This window comes from Rhipicephalus microplus, chromosome 8 (genome assembly GCF_043290135.1).
Source record: "Rhipicephalus microplus isolate Deutch F79 chromosome 8, USDA_Rmic, whole genome shotgun sequence".
NCBI lineage: Eukaryota > Metazoa > Arthropoda > Arachnida > Ixodida > Ixodidae > Rhipicephalus > Rhipicephalus microplus.
Genome location: NC_134707.1, coordinates 82,379,490 through 82,396,187, shown reverse-complemented (window position 1 = coordinate 82,396,187; position 16,698 = coordinate 82,379,490). Strand labels below are relative to the sequence as shown.

Here is a 16,698-nt window from a genome sequence, read left to right as displayed (position 1 = left end):
GTCACATACAGCGCAAGAACATGGACTGCACGAGCAAACGCAGACACAGGAAAGATAATAAACACATCTTTCTCGTGTCCGCATTTACACGTCCAGTCTCTTATAATAAATGCCTGCCAACTAACCCGCTTTTGTTATTGTAACCAGAGAGGCTGCATTTAGGTGTTAGTCGGTTAGCTGAGGCGAGGTACTTCAGATATTGCTCCTTAATTGTTATCACGACTCTCAGCTGCGCATAATTCTTTCTAGCGCACGCCATGCTCGCGAATTTCAACCCCTGGTTCTTTGTGAACGTGAATCCTCATGTTGCTTTGGGCTCTCCACATTTGTCACGAAGAGTGTTAAAGGTTTCAACTGACTTCCCTTTATGAAATCTTCGCGTCCTGACCGCACAAACTTTTTAGAGATAATATAAAAACTGATTTACTTCACCACAGAGCAAGCCGCCATATACGTTTATTAATCAGCCCACCTCATCTGAAAGTTCACCTGCAAACCAGCATTTGATAACATATTTCCAAGTATAACTAAACATTTGCCACATGAATCTAAATATTTATCTATAGTTAATAGTCGAGTGATCGTTTTAAAAAAAGTTTGTTAGATTTTTAGACTATTTGTGAACCTCCTGTCACACTTTATTATTCACAACTGAACTATTTGTGGAACAACAATTACACTTTTTACGATGGACAGACAAAAATTACAGAGGTTGAAGCAGAGACGGCGAAATGAACCATCGAACTTAATATTCGCAAGTCTGGGCTGGCTCAGATTAGTCACCGAAATCTGTTAACTGTAGATACAACCACAACCACTGGAAAAAAAAAAAAACACCGGCCGTGGTGCAACACATGCAGAAAAAAATCACAAGACATAATGATAGATAACGACATGACCAAACGATATACTATATATGTAGTGGATGGTGGCTTGCTAAAAGAATAACTCACTTGCCAAAGCAAAAGTTTTCATAATGAATATTTAAGCAATATTCGCGGTGCCGTGTTACGGAAACGAGATGTTGAAGTTACCTCACTTTATCTTCATTTCAATAAAAATGGCTCAGCACCAATTTTTGTTTACACCAATATTGAGCTGTTTTAAACCTGTTAAGTTACTAATGATTTTTGGCTTTATTAGTAACCATCTAGCCTGACCTAGCCGTGCCCAACCTTACTAGACCAGGTTCTAGTAACGTTGGCCATGCCGGCGTTGCCTATTTATACTAGCCAAGAATAGCCTTTCTGCTATGCTCTCTGGCCTCTGGCTTGTTGCTCCAGGCATAGTCAGGTAGATTTTCTGGCCCCATCGTTGAATTGTTTGCTCGGGTTGTGGCTTGCAAACATTGCGGTTTTGGGCTTCCGTATCATCTAGTTTTGTCATCATGTCCTCCAAGTGGAGGATATGTCGCAGTGTGAGGAGGAAGTACGACAAGGCACTGAGCGAACTTGGAATCACGCAGTTTGTCGCGGGGCCCCGTTGCGATTTCCTGCGCAACGATGGAGTGCGTGCTGCTCGCGTAGCACCATTTAATCCTCGGGAGCCGGTGAGCCGCAGAAGGCTGGCAAATGAAACTTCCACGGACAACGCAGGTGAGCCTGCGCCCAAGCGGTTCAATGCAGTTTCAGAGAGCGAAGACGACCGCATTTGCGAACAAGATGCTGCTCTTGTCGAGTGCGGCGAAGAGTCTGAAGGGGTGCCGCTATGTATGCAAAACGGCCCTGAATGTAGCTCAAGTGATGAAGACAGTCCGCTTGGCTGCGATTCGAGTGATGACGGCGTCACTTCAGACAGCCGCACAGGGCCGGGCGAGGGTGCAGCATTAACGAGCAGCGCAAGGCTTTCCGTTGAATTGGCGGAATTGCCTGCAAGCGAAGAGTTTGCACTCATTGCAAGTAAGCATAATATGACGCATGCCTGCATTAACGATGTCCTCGACTTCGGTAGGCGTAGAGGCGTCGCTGACCTTCCCAAAGATGCAAGAACCGTTTTGAAAACCGAGCGTAAAGCTCAGGTGGAGCAGAATGGTTCATTTGTTCACTTTGGTCTTGAAGAAGGCATCCGTCAAGTGTCGCGTCAGGTGCAAGCACTTCCTTGTGAACTGAAACTGCAAGGCAACATTGATGGAGTACCACTGTACAAAAGCAGCCAGCTTGCTTTCTGGCCCATTTTGTGCCACATAACAAATGTGCAGGCATCGCCGCCGTTTGTTCTCAGTGTGTACTGCAGCGCAGGGAAGCCACCGTGTCTAGAGGATTATTTGCGGTCATTTGTGCAAGAAGTCGCCAAGCTAATCTCTGAGGGGTTGAGCATAAGAGACATTCACGAACAGGTGCGCATTGAAGGCATGGTGTGCGACGCCCCTGCAAAAAGCTACATCAAGTGTATTGTTGGCTACACTGGGTATTATGCCTGTGAGCGGTGCATCCAAAAAGGAAAGCATGTCGAAAACAGGGCCACATTTCCCAGACTTCATGCACCAGCATGGACTGATGCATCGTTTCGTTCTCAAGAGAACAAATGCCATCATACTGCTGCTTCACCTTTTCTGTCACTTGATGTTGACATGGTTGCATTCTTTCCAACAGAATACATGCACCTTGTCTGCTTAGGGGTAATGCGTCGGCTTCTCCGAAACGGGATATGCCAAGGCCACGGCAATAGACTGAGCAGAGCTCATCGTTGCCAACTAAATGAGAGCTTGCGAGAGGCATCCAAGGCCTTTCCAATGCATCTCCAGCAAAAGCCAAGGGGCACAGAAGAACTTGATCGATGGAAGGCAACAGAGTTCCGCACATTTCTCCTATATGTGGGGCTTATTGTCTTGAAGCCTGTTCTGTCTATGTCTCAATACAAGCATTTTTTAATGTTTCATGTGGCCATCAGCATTTCAGCGTCACCAAAGCACTACCTTGAGTACAATGACTTTGCAAAAGAAGTGCTCAGGTATTTTGTGCAAGAATTTGGTGAGCTCTATGAGAAAAAGCAGCTATAGTGTACAATATACACACAGTCGTTCACCTTGCCGACCAGTGCAGGGAGCATGGCCCATTAGACCAGTTTAGTGTATTTTCTCTTGAAAGCTACCTTGGATCGACAAATGAAGAAGTTGCTGCGATCTTCTAACAAGCCACTTTCACAGTTAAGCAGGAGGATCTCTGAACTGAGGTACCCATCCCATAATGATGCTAAAAAGACGCAGCAACAAGTGCAACCTGGAGACTGCTTCCTGTTGAAGGATGGGCCTGTTGTTGTTGAAGAGATTATGGGAGACCAGTTCAAGGGAGGAATTCTTCCTTATGCCAGAGAATTTTTCAAGGTTCCTCTCAAGTCTTCCCAGCTTGACATATGGCGCTGTGACACCTTTAGTGATAAAACTAAGGTGTGGCCCCTTCAAAAACTCCAGAACACAGCTCAGTGTCTGAGGCTGTGCTACAAACGAGGACATGTTGTTCTGCCACTTTTGCACACTTGAAAGGAGGAATGTAAAATATATTAATGTTGAAGAATATTGCGTTGGGTGGTGAGCTGCTCGGCCAATAAGATCTTGAGTATGTTGATGCGTCAAGCCTGTTTGCCTGTTCCCAAATCGGGTTGAGATCCAAATAAGTTCAATGCAAGGAGGTTCGTTCTGATGCAGAGGGGTGTGAAAAATGGAAGATGAAAGGATATAGACAGTACTCTGAGCAAAGTTTTTGAGAGAAACCTTAAAAAATGAAAAAAAAGAATGGAAGTAGAGCACAAGTATTAATTAGCCAGGGATACTAGCTTGCTAAGTTGCTTCTTTTCTCTCGATACACAGACGAGACAAGCATACACTTGCAACCGAGCCACATTCTACAACTTTTGCAGCACCCTCCATGACGACGGCAAGACCCCATGGTAAGCCATTCGCTAGGAGACCACAACATGCTACCACTTCAGCATTGCCAGGCATTTTCTGCATATGTGAAGTTTATCTGCCAAACGTTGTGAGGAGCAAGGCTTCTCAGACCAATTCAGAGCAAACATTCACACCAATCCTTCTCTAGCCAAGATAGAAAACAAGATAGAAATATTTGAATGTATTCTCGCTTACTTGACAGGATTGGCAAAAATGGCAATTCAAAGCTCTGACATTTCAGTTCAGGTATTGTCTGACCATTTCAGATGTCGCAGTATGATCATCAAAGACCACATTGGGCACTTACTTGCTGTGGCAGCAGTTTGCAGTTCAGCTGATATTGTTACGAGGGGAAAAGCATCTGAGAATATATTTAGAGTGGGGTCCTCCCAGAATCAACAACTACGACGATTCTACGCAGTGGACGTTCATTGGCTGCCTCTGCGATGGCTGATAACGACGAGAGTGTGCCTTCTCTTGTCTTTGTACTTAGTTTGCGCTACCGTGCAAAGGCTGCCGAAGCACAGGGGTATTGTGCTGCGTTCACTTAGGCCACTCCTGGCTGGGCAGAGTGTCAATCGGTGAGCATAACAACGTGAGCCCGGTTGTATGCATCGTGTTTTTTTTTAAGAGAAAGTTTTGATTCATAGAGTGAAAGTGGAACGCGGGCAATGCTGCAGAGCAATGTCATCTTGACTGTTATGTTTTGCTGAGGCGGCGACTAGTCGCACTACTACATGCAAATTGGTACTTGGGCATAGCGCTACCCTGCTATGGCGTTGCATAATGGCAAAGCCGCGACTCTGGGGAGGAATCAAAGGAGAAGGTTACAGACCTCTTTTATTCAGGTAAACCTCGACCACGCTTGCCTGGCGACCGGCACCCTTTGTGAACATATGGTCACGGGCTCATTCAGTCTGGCCGCTGTGTTGGACCCGCACAGGCCATCGAGGAAGATCCTGCATCTTTCGGCGGGTTATGGTGTGGTTGCGGTGGACGAAGACCTTGATTGATATGTGGGGTTTAACGTCCCAAAACCACTATATGATTATGAGAGACACCGTAGTGGAGGGCTCCGGAAATTTAGACCACCTGGGGTTCTTTAACGTGCACCCAAATCTGAGCACACGGGCCTCCAACATTTCCGCCTCCATCGGAAATGCAGCCGCCGCAGCCGGGTTTGAACCCGCGACCTGCGGGTCAGCAGCCGAGTACCTTAGCCACTAGACCACCGCGCCGGGGTTTGGACGAAGACCTTGATGCCGCAGTAATATATCAACAACCATTGTTCGACATATGCCTCATTCTAGTCACGCGGCTCGTAGTTGGAGTATACTGTCAGGGCCGATTCTATGACTTTGTATATGAATTAATTGTACTTAACAATTCGAATCCATGTCCCACATACAAGCCTTGATACGCTGCCAGCTGGATCGACGTTACGGTGGCCACGTCGTCTGCTATTCAGGCTGGGTTTCAATGGGAAATTCGTGAGGACGTCACTTATTCAGAACATCGAGGCACACATTGGAGCAGACGAAGCTAAGCCCAGGAAGCGGCTGACGCGCTTCACCTAGGCCAAACTCCTCAGGGTGCTCGGTAGGGACGTCTGGTTCGACCGAGTGGTGGGAGCCGACGTCAGGTCACCGACAGCACTGGATTTTGTAATGAAAGGTTTATACAAAGTGTATCATGGCCATTTACAGAAACATGCCCAGTGAAGTAGAGGGCGGCTGGAAAATCCTGGTGGGCGTCGTAGCTTGGTGGAAGAAAGGACACGTGTTAACACAAACAGAAGGCGCTTCCAACGACGTCGTGACTGGGACCTCAAGGCCTTTTATCAATACGACTATTCCAAGGCGTTGGCACTATCCCATTCTGAAGTAACAACAGCATAAGACCATTATGGGGCAGAATGCAACTCGGCCTGCTCAAGGCGAAGTATCTTTTCAGCCCCTTTCAGAGAGGCCTTTGGTCGCATGCGGGTACCGAAGTTTCTGCCGCCCTTGGAGGGCCCGGACGGATCGGTGACGAGCGCTCATTCGGAGTCGACTACCTTGCTCCTGCGTATTCAGGTGGCCATTGATTATTCCAGTACTGATCTTCCGGCACTCGCACCGGTCAGACAATTGGCAGCCTCACCCTACCAGTCCCAGTTGGAGGACGTTTATTTACTCCGGGGGAGGTGAAGGACGTTAATTGCCATGGTGTCACTCTACGGGAGACCAGCTCTGGATAGGTGGTGCACCGAAAAAGAGCATCTGGCGGTGAGTTGCGATACAACTCAGCTGGTTGCACCCAGACGACAGCCGCAGTGTAGCATTGGTAGTATATAGGTAGTATATAGGTGTGCTGTGGTACCACTGTGAGAGCACGTGCGTGCGCCGCTGCAGTGCTTTATTTTGGAACGAACAGCTCGAAAAGCCATTGCGCCGGTAATACTACTTCGTGGTTTAGAAAAATAACTTTGTCCGAAAGATACTCTCACACAAAAAGCACTCGAAAACGGAGAGAAGCCCTGCATAGCGGACTGCGTCTATGCATATAGTATCGAAGGAACAGTGCTCTGCCGTGATGGCAGCTCCCTCGTCCTCATTTTTTCGTTGCGTGCTGGGTTTTGGGCTAATGCTAGCACTGGCTGAAATTCCCCCATTATTAAGTCCGTGCTGCGATGATACCATGTTGCTAACATCGATCTGCAGTAGAGTAAATGGTAGCCGCATCATTTTTTTTTTCTGGCATCGTTTGTACACCCTGTCCGTGGTATTTATGCACGGGAACGTTGATGAAGCAAACCACCGTGGCAGCATAGCACGTGTGGTGTCGCGCTACTATTCTTGAGGGCGCGGAATACATTAGCGAACACGGCGGCGGCACTTCGATGGGAATAAAATATAAAAAGAACACCTGTGAACCAAGATATATGTGCGCATTGGAGAACCCCGAACGGTCACAACCTTGATGCACACACTACAGTGTACCTCAAAATTATATCTTGTTTGGCACATGAAAGCTGTTATGCCTGCGAGTCCACAGCGAACGTCCATGCCGCTGAAAAAGGCAATCTGTGTCAAGGCCAGCACGCGAGCCTGCCTGACGCGAACAACTAAACGGCGTCATCACGCGGTGTTGCCTTTCTGCCGCGCACGTGCAGTGAGTCACGTCAGCCAGCGAGCCGGCGCCTTCCTGTCTGGTGAGTCTGACGCGGAGTGGAGTGGTTCTTAAGAGAAAGGAAGAGAAAAGTGAGCCCCGTTATTGTCTGCTTCAGTGAGCGACACCGCCACAGAGCTCACAAAGGGATGGGGGTAAGGAGGGATAAAAGGGTAGAGGTAAAGGTATAGGAAAGAGGAAGAAGAAGCAACAACAAACTGAGGGGATAGGAGAGACAGGAAAGATGGAAAACGGTCACTGGAGTCCGAGGACGGGGTACACTTGCGAGAGATGTTGTCGGCGTTTGTAGATGGCGTAGAGCAGGTCCAGTAGGTCAGAGCTGCGCTGTCACCGAAGACAGCCGGCGACAGGAGGTGACGTAGGGCCAGCCCAGTCGGCCAGAGCTACGATGACGCCGAAGGTCGCGAGCGCGCGGAGCGCGCGGGCGCACAACCGGTCGCCACGAAATCCAGGGAGCGTCTCCGTGAGTCTGACGCAATGCATGGCGACGTCACTCGTCGTTGGGTGCAGCCACGTGCAGCGCAGCGGCTCCGCATTCGATGAGAATGACGTGGCCCAGCGGCGACCCCATTGGAGGATTCTGACCTCACGACCAGCGGCGCTTCTGGTTGGACATTTGGTTACTCAAAGAATCCACCCGGTGCATATAAAAGAAGCCCTGCGGCGCGTCGCGAGCAGTAGAGTTATGTGTTAGGAGCAGACCTATGTATTAGAGAGGAGAGCTCGGCTCTTCGGGTCTCTAAGCTGTCGGCCCCAGTGCCGAATTTGTAACGCCTCTGTATATATGCTGTACATAAACTTTGTTTAACTCACTGTAGTCTCGTCCGCTCGTCTATCAGCTCTGCGCAGAAGCAGTCGCGAGCTGAGAAACCTACGCTACCTAACGGCTGGTGACCTTCCCGGCGGAGCTCGAAGCAGTGACGCCTTCGAGACCGTGTTGGCGTCGCCGTCTTTCGAAACAGTGGTTGCAGCGGTGAGATTCGTGGCGCCCTTCGTAACGTCGTCGGAGGCGCGCTTCGCAACAAAGCTTAGCAATTATTGAAGTTGAACAGACTCCTTCATTTTAGGCCGACATAGGCAAGCGAAAAAAAAAATGAAACTGTGTTGTTAGGCGAACTAAACAACGAGTGCAAATCGAAGACATTTGATACTTATCTAGCAAGACATAAATTCCAATGTTACTTAGCCACGGCAGCCAGTGAGAAAAACGCTTACCGCAGCGGCTGACTCCAGAAAGCTATAGGCGTCGAGTAGTCTACTGCTTTGTTCGTAACGAGAACCTTCTCTTTTGCACAAATTAAGTTAAACAGAGGCATCTCTGCACCAAGTGTTCACCGCGAGAGCATCTTTTATTACAGCTCAGAGGCGTAGGTGAATGTGGCCCCACGCAAGTATTTTGGACCAGGCAGCTCTCCTTTACACACAACTGTTTACGAAAAAAAAAAAAGACTACCTGCCTATTGTATCATTCACTTCACGCGGTGGCATCGAAGTTTGGTGGTGGTGGTCAGATGGATGGACGCATAAAAACTTTGTGAGTCCTGAAGTGCACAACTCAACACTCAGTGAACCACATGAAAAAAAAAAAAGTTTACATAGGCCGTTTGTTGCATAATACGCTCGTTTTATTTCCGGGAAAACGCCATTGAAACTCGACTCTTTGGCCCTGGTTTCCACTGGTGACTGTCTTCACTATCGAATAAATATAGCAGACACGCGCCGTTCGGTTTGGAAATGAGCGCGTTAGCACTAGACAGCAGAGCGAGGGCAGAATTTTTCTCGCCTGACCGCTTCGATGCAACGCCGCCTTCTACTTCTACGTTCTCTCTTTCCTCTATACGTCCTCTCTCTTTTTATATATGGTTGCACTAGAATACGCAGCAGTACCGCCAGCGCCCTTTCGTTTTGTTACGGCAATGTGCGCATTCACTGCCTCTACCAGTCGCCACTCTCATCTGCGGGAGCAGCTGAGAAGTGTGCACGCTCACCGCCAGGGTGGTCGTGGAAACTCCAGCGCTGGTTCCCTATAGGCACCCGATCCCAGTGGCATTACGTCGACCATAGTAAAGGGGCTCTTTGCGGTTCGGCCGGAGTTCGTAATGTTTGCTTTATACCCGGCTCTAAGCCTTGGATACTTCCCTCGATGCTGGAGGTGGGGTCATATCACCTTCATTCTAAAACCCAATCAACCTCCGCAGATGACCAATTCATACAGGCCAACTTGTGTGAATTTGGTCTTCGGAAAAGTACTAGAACAACTGCGGCACGGGCGACTGTACAGTTTTCTGTTTTGGAACGGTCACGTGCACGCAAATCAATTCAGTTTCTTGCCCGCCAGAAGTGTTGTTCTTGCTTTGCATTCTCTAAAAACTAGGCTCGTTGAACTGAGTGCTTTGAAAAACCCTGCCATCCTCATGTGTCTGGACTTTCAGGGAGCCTTTGACAGTGTGTGGCGCCTGAAAATTCTCCGCTTCCTCAGGGAACGACAAGTCCAGGCTAATCTACACCATTTACTGCGCATGTTTCTAAGTTTCAGATGTGTAGTGTTTTGGGCATAAGCTGGGGAGGTGGAGGTGCATCCCACTTTGGGTAGCCCGAAGAGTTCCCCTCTGTCACTGTTACTCTGGAATATCATTGTGCACGATTTGCTCTGCTTGTTGATGCCTAAAGGTGTCACGATGCAAGCGTACACACAGGACAATCCTCATCATCATTGCTGCACAGTCAAAAAAGCGACTCGAAAAACTCGGCTCCGAGGTACTCTTAGAGTGTTGGACTGCACACAGGTTGCGAAGGTCCAAATCAATAAGGAGAAAACTTTCTGCGTCCTCTTCGCGCACGGGCAAGGGAGATTGGGCATGAAAAGTCGTCTTACTATTCGGGCAGAAAATGCGGACAGAGCCCTCACACTCAAGGCCTCAATCCGCATGCTGGGCGGGATGTTCGATCAGCGTTTCTCCTTCTTCCTTCACGCCGATGCCCTGATGACGAAAGTGGAGTCACTGTAGACGTGCGTCAACACACTCACTCACTTGCAAGGCGACAAGCGAGCGAGGGTGTTGCTCCCACAATTAGATGAAGCTTTGCTTACTGAATTCCATTTTGTGCACTGGAAATTGCCTCTACCCTTCTCAAACTGATCGATTAACTGAGCACTCCAATTTCTTTTTTGGTGAGAGAATGCTGCCACTCAGTATCGACCAGTACAACGGGCAGAACACTTCCAGCCGACTCGGCTGGACTGAATATCAAGTCGTTTGGGAGGACACTCTGCTACACCTGATCAGACTGCCAGACCAACACTTTAGGTCACCCTCTTTTTGTGACGCATAGAATGTATGTTGCACTTCACTTGGGTTGAGCATGCTGCATGTTTATCATGAGGCTCTGTAACCCACTGCCTAGTGGCAAGGTGATGATCAACATGCACATGAATGGTGTCGGATAAAATCTCAAAGCATTTGGCTAGCATGCAAGGAAGAGAAATCGCCACATCAGCCTGTTCCCTAAGTTAATAGGTTGAAATCGAACCATGCTGAAATGGCCTAGAGTTCTGGAAAACTCCTGTAATTCAACTTCTTGAAGGTCTCTGCATGGTATTCTGTTCCTTGCGAGAGAGTCAACCGCTGTGCTGTCACGCTGGGAGAATGAACGAGCCCAGGTAATCTGGCCTACAGGAGCCTGCAGCACAACTGTTGGACCTTGTAGCTGCTTTTGAATTTGAAATTTCCAACACCATTCATGATTCAAAGGTTTGACACGGTGTGGGTGGTTCTGTACCCATGTAATCTAGCTAGGGTGGAGCCGTGGCCTTTAAATTGGAGCTCTCCTCACCTCCACGTGGTGGGTCATGGGCAATGTGTGCGTGGGCAAGGATTCCCACACGGCTAAAAGGGAGAGCTCATGCTTTTGACATGTAATTGGACGGCCATGGCGGCAATGAGAGCAATAAAGAGAATTTATTAAATCGTAGGCACTTTATAAGCTAAGAGTGCATTTTTTATGACCTCCTGCTCAGCTGGTGTGAGGAATCTTGCAAACAATGCAGTACAATGAATGCTGTAAGCAGCCTACAGTAGGCCATTGGAGGTTCTCTGCCATGAGCTGAAGAAACTATTTACATGAAGTTGCATCATTGTACAGGGTAAAGCATGCACCCATTGAAACCGACCAGTTAAGGACACCCTACCTATTGATTCAAATGCGCTTACTTTTAGATGCCCCTGATCTGGACAAAGACTTGGATCCAAATCTTGCATTTCAGGAGGTAGAACAGGCTCTTGCTTATATTACCTGGTATTGCATAACATACAAGGTCCTCCGAAGCTTAGGTGATATAGCTCACGATTCTCTTTAACAAACGTAAAGCGGGTGCGTAAAACGTGGAGTTTGGAAAAGTTTCCAGAATAATTCAATTCCTAAATCTGGCAAATCACTACTTCTCCAAAATTTATGACCCATCTCCCTCGTAAGTTCTGTAGGCAAACTTTTCGTGCATGTATTTTTCTAGCGACTTCAAACACATTTGGAAGCTAGGAATTTGTGTCCCAACACCTAGTTTGGCTTTTCCCCCTACCTATTGGCACAGCTTGTCCTCCTGCATTTTAAGGAGACTCTATTTCTTCCAAAATGATACAGCCTGAACCACAACTATTCTTGCTTGGACATATAAAAGGCATTTGATGATGTAGGGCAAGAAGATATCCTCGAGACACAAGCCATCACTGGTTGTGGCCATAGAACCGGACATTATGACAAAGCATTTTTGGAAAATTGCACTGCCAAGGTTAGGTTAGGCTCACTTACATACACCTTTTGCCTTCTTGAACAGGGGTACATTCCAGGGAGCTGCCCTATCGCCGCTCTTATTCAATGTAGCCATGGCCCTGTTAGTCAAACAAGTCAGAGTACTCGTAAATTACAGCACGCATTTCATGATATGACTCTGTGGGGGTGCCATAGCACCTTTGGGGAGGCAAACTTCTGTCATTGCATGAAGCACATATAGCACAAAAACAAAACAAAAACAGAATTGCTTACAATTAAACCTCACACGTGCAACCTAAGCATTGACTTGTACCTGTTTGTACATGGTCAACCTGTGCCAAGAATACTTAAGATCAGGATCTTGGGTCTATAAATGAAATACATCTGAGGCACAAAGCTCACTTTGAACCATCTGATTAAGGAAATAAAGCAAAAAGTTAGGAGACACTTGAGCTTCGCCTTTAAGAGTTGAAACACGATAGCAATATTGTTACGACCTCAGTAGGCGTCTGGGGGTTTATTGATACACGGTTCGAGGGACGAGCCGTATCGGCGCAGGCAGATGATGATGATCTTCTTCTTCCACACCCCTTGCTTCTTTTTCCTTCTTCGTCCGGCACATACGTGGCGTAACATTTCCCCCCTCGCAGACAAAGCGCGCCGCGCGTTTCATGCAGTGTCGCGTTGACTGAAAGGCTTCAGGCGAGCGACATGCGTGACCTCTGTCTTTCTGGAACGTCTCCCGCTAGCTGTAAGACGTGCGATGCGGTAGTCGACTGCGCTCAGGCGGTCAAGGATAACAAAAGGTCCGATGTAGTGCGCGAGCAGTTTTTGGCACAAGCCACGTTTGCGTAAAGGCTTCCACACCAACACGAGATCTCCCGGAATATATGTGGCCTGCCGGTGCTTGCTGTCATAACGAACTTTCGATCTGTCTTGCGAGGCTATTGTACGTAAACGAGCAAGACGACGAGCTTCTTCGGCGAGACAAAGAGTTTCTGCTAGGGAGATTTCTGATTGGTCCCGATCAGAGAAGGAAAATATTGTATCCAGAGTATAACGGGGGGGTCGAACATAGAGGAGGAAGAACGGGCTGTAGCCGGTGGTCTCATGTTGGGAAGTATTAAACGCGTATGTGACGAACGGCAAGACATCGTCCCAGTTCTTGTGGTTCGAAGCAACGTACATAGAAAGCATATTCACCAGTGTTCGAATTGTTCGCTCGACGAGACCATTCGTCTGCGGGTGATAAGGCGTCGAGTGTCTGAGCTCTGAGCCACACATACGGAGAAGTTGTTCGACAACGTCTGCCGTGAATTGACGTCCACGGTCACTTATGATGACGCGAGGGGGCCCATGACGCAGTATGATAGAATGGAGAAGGAAGGACGACACTTGACCAGCAGTCGCGGATGGCAGGGCAGCAGTCTCGCAGTACCGAGTAAGATGGTCAGCACATACCACAATCCATCTGTTGCCTTTCGATGAACGCGGAAAAGGGTCCACCAGGTCAATGCCAATTTGTTCGAACGGAGAACTGGGAGGCGTCACAGGTTGTAGATGTCCGGCCGGAGCTGCTGAGAGAGATTTGTGCGCCTGGCATTGCGCACAACTGGCCACGTACAACTCAACTGACTGGCGCATACGTGGCCAGTAGAAGCGTTCCTGGGTACGATGAAGAGTGCGCGTCGTTCCGAGGTGACCTGAAGTGGCGTCATCATGCATGGCGTACAAAACAGATGACCGTAGTGCCTCTGGAACCACCAGCAGGAAGCGGGAACCGGTGCCGGAGATGGATTTCTTGTACAGTAGACCATCACGGACGCAAAAGCGGCTTTCCGGAGTGGATGCTTGTGCGATCACGAATAACGGATTCAAACTCACGTCCTTCCGCTGCTCAGTTTCAAAGGTGGCCTTATCCGGGAACGCTGGTGCTACGGACGCAATCAGATGATCGAAATCGTCAGCGTCGCAAACTGTAGCATCAACTGGCATCCTTGAAAGGCAGTCTGCGTCCGCGTGTTTCCTGCCGCTCTTGTACGATACCGTGAAGTTGTACTCTTGCAGCCGGAGGGCCCAGCGTGCTAGACGGCCTGACGGATCCCGAAGGTTGATAAGCCAGCACAAAGAATGATGATCCGTAACTACTTGGAAAGGACGACCGTATAGGTATGAGCGGAATCGCTGCACAGCGAAGACGAGTGCAAGGCATTCTTGTTCGGTCACAGTGTAATTGCGTTCCGGCTTACTTAAAGTACGACTGGCATATGCGATTACGTGTTCCACTTGATTACATCGCTGTATCAGGACTGCACCTATGCCAATGCCGCTTGCGTCGGTGTGAACTTCAGTCGCCGCAGAAGGATCGAAGTGCCGCAGGATAGGCTGCGACGTGAGCAAGAACTTCAGTTGGTTGAAAGAAGTTTCACAATCAGGAGTCCATTCAAAACTAGCACCTTGGCGGAGAAGACAGGTCAGTGGAAAGGCAACTTCTGCAAAGGCGGGAATAAATCGGCGAAAGTAAGAGCAGAGGCCCAAGAAGCTCCGAAGCTCCTTCACTGAGCCAGGTGGTTTAAAAGCTCTAACAGCCGCCGTCTTATTCGGGTCGGGCCTGATGCCATCCTTGTTGACGAGATGTCCCAGCACCAGTGTTTGTCGAGCTCCGAAATGACACTTCTTTGCATTAAGAACCAAGCCAGCATTTCGAATACATTTCAAAACCAGCTCTACCCTTTCGTTATGTTCACTGAATGTACGCCCGAAGATAACAACGTCGTCAAGATAACACATACAGATGTTCCACTTCAGGCCGCGCAGAATGGTGTCCATGAATCTTTCAAATGTAGCGGGCGCGTTACATAGACCAAAAGGCATCACGTTAAATTCATATAGTCCATCCGGAGTAACGAAAGCCGTCTTTTCTTTGTCCATTGAATGCACAGGTATTTGCCAATAGCCTGAGCGTAAGTCTATGGACGAAAAGTAGGATGCTGAATGGAGGCAGTCTAGAGCGTCATCAATGCGTGGGAGAGGGTAGACATCTCTCTTTGTGACGGAGTTTAGACGGCGATAGTCCACACAGAATCTCCAGGTACCATCCTTCTTTTTGACTAGAATCACGGGAGCCGCCCAAGGACTCGATGATTCTCGAATGACACCCTTCTGCAGCATATCACGCACTTGTTCATCAATTATCTTGCGCTCAGACGGCGACACTCGGTAGGGTTTCTGGCGGATGGGCTGTGCTGTTCCCGTGTTTATCCTGTGGAGAATCCGAGACGCGGGAATCGAGGGCGCATGGTCATGGGAAAAATCGAAAATCGCCACGTATTTCGACAAAACGTCCAGAAGCATGCGGCGTTTGTCAGTAGTAAGTGACTTGTCGATCATAGGTAAAAGTTTTGAATCGGCCGTAGAAGTATTGGCTGAGGCCCCACCTGGAGCATCACTGAGGGCAGCCACTGCCATCGGTGAGTATGTTTTGAACTTGGCAAGCTTCAGTCCTCCTGGTAGAACCACCGACTCAGCTGAACAGTTTACCGCCCATAGTCCTGTGCGTCCTTGAACGAGTGACACTATGCAATGCGGCACCAATGTGTTCTTCTTAATGCAACTGAGATGAAAGGGCTCCACTAATGCGTCGAACGCACTGTCACTGTTTTCAATGCGTGAAGAGTATACAGGAACACAGACTGCAGAGAATGCCGGCACAATGCTATCTTCACTGACCCGGAGCGCACCGTGCTCCCTGTCTGAATTCTCTAATAGTTCTCCAGGGGCAGCATCACATATGTACACCTCTCCATTTCTACAATCAACAGTGGCGCCACACATTCGAAGGAAGTCAATCCCCAGGATTATGTCGTGTGTGCTCCTTGGAAGAATCGTAAACTCTGTGACAAACACTTGATCACCCAAGCACACTTCTGCGGTACAGACACCAATGGGACACAGCGAGTTACCACCAACGCCACAGAATGTTGTTGCCTTCTCCCACAAAAACATCACCTTTTGTCCTAAACGGTGTTTAAAAGCAGCACTCATAATCGAAACTGTAGCACCAGTATCCACCAAAGCCATCGTACACACACCATCAACAAAAACTTCTACCTTGTTCTTGAACATCAACACAGACGGGGGTATTTCGTTTTGCAGCAAGTCACCAGCGACCTCACCCCCATCGGCCGCACTGTTTAGTTTTCCTGATGTGGTGACGATGGGCGGCGCCGTGGCGATGGAGACCGGTGGGATCGAGGCGCAGGAGGTGGCGTCACACTTCGATCAGAGGCAGGGGAGTTGTTGCGCCGGTGTCCGTGCCAGAAGCTGCTGCCGGGTCTTGAGTCGGTGGGCCAGTGTCCTTGAAAAGGTGGGACAGCAGGTTTATCGGTCAAGCTTGTCCACTGATCATAGCGTGGTATGCGCGAACGATCGCAATACCTCGATATGTGACCAGTCAGACCACAGTTGTAGCACACAGGCGCAGGACGAGGTCGTCGCCGTTCTTCGAAGTGTTCACGTCTGCGAGCGTTCGCGTAAGCCCGAGATTCAATGAAATCAGTTGTCGGTGGGTGGTATGGGCGTACGGAACGGAAACGTTGAGGGTACTGTGATCGCTCGTAAAAAACCGGACTTGACTGCTGAATACGCCGAGGCCCTGCAACCTCCGTTGCGTTGACGGATGGATGTTCATAAACTGTAAGCTGTGGGGCAGTGGTGTCCTGCGGGAAATAGGATGGAGACGTGGCAGCTGCCCGTTCACGTGTCATTTCGCCATGTCTGAGTAACTCTTCCCGAACAATTTGGCGGATGGTTGCCGAAAGGTCACCAGTTGAGGCCGCTTCTATGCTGGCTACTGAGGTGACATTTGCCAGACG

The 16,698-nt window shown here is 48.9% G+C and overlaps 1 pseudogene; it reads left to right on the top strand.

The window, feature by feature from the left end:
- The first annotated feature begins 2,508 nt into the window (after positions 1–2,508).
- On the top strand, positions 2,509–3,693 carry LOC142768633 (uncharacterized; annotated as a pseudogene).
- The last annotated feature ends 13,005 nt before the right edge of the window (positions 3,694–16,698 follow it).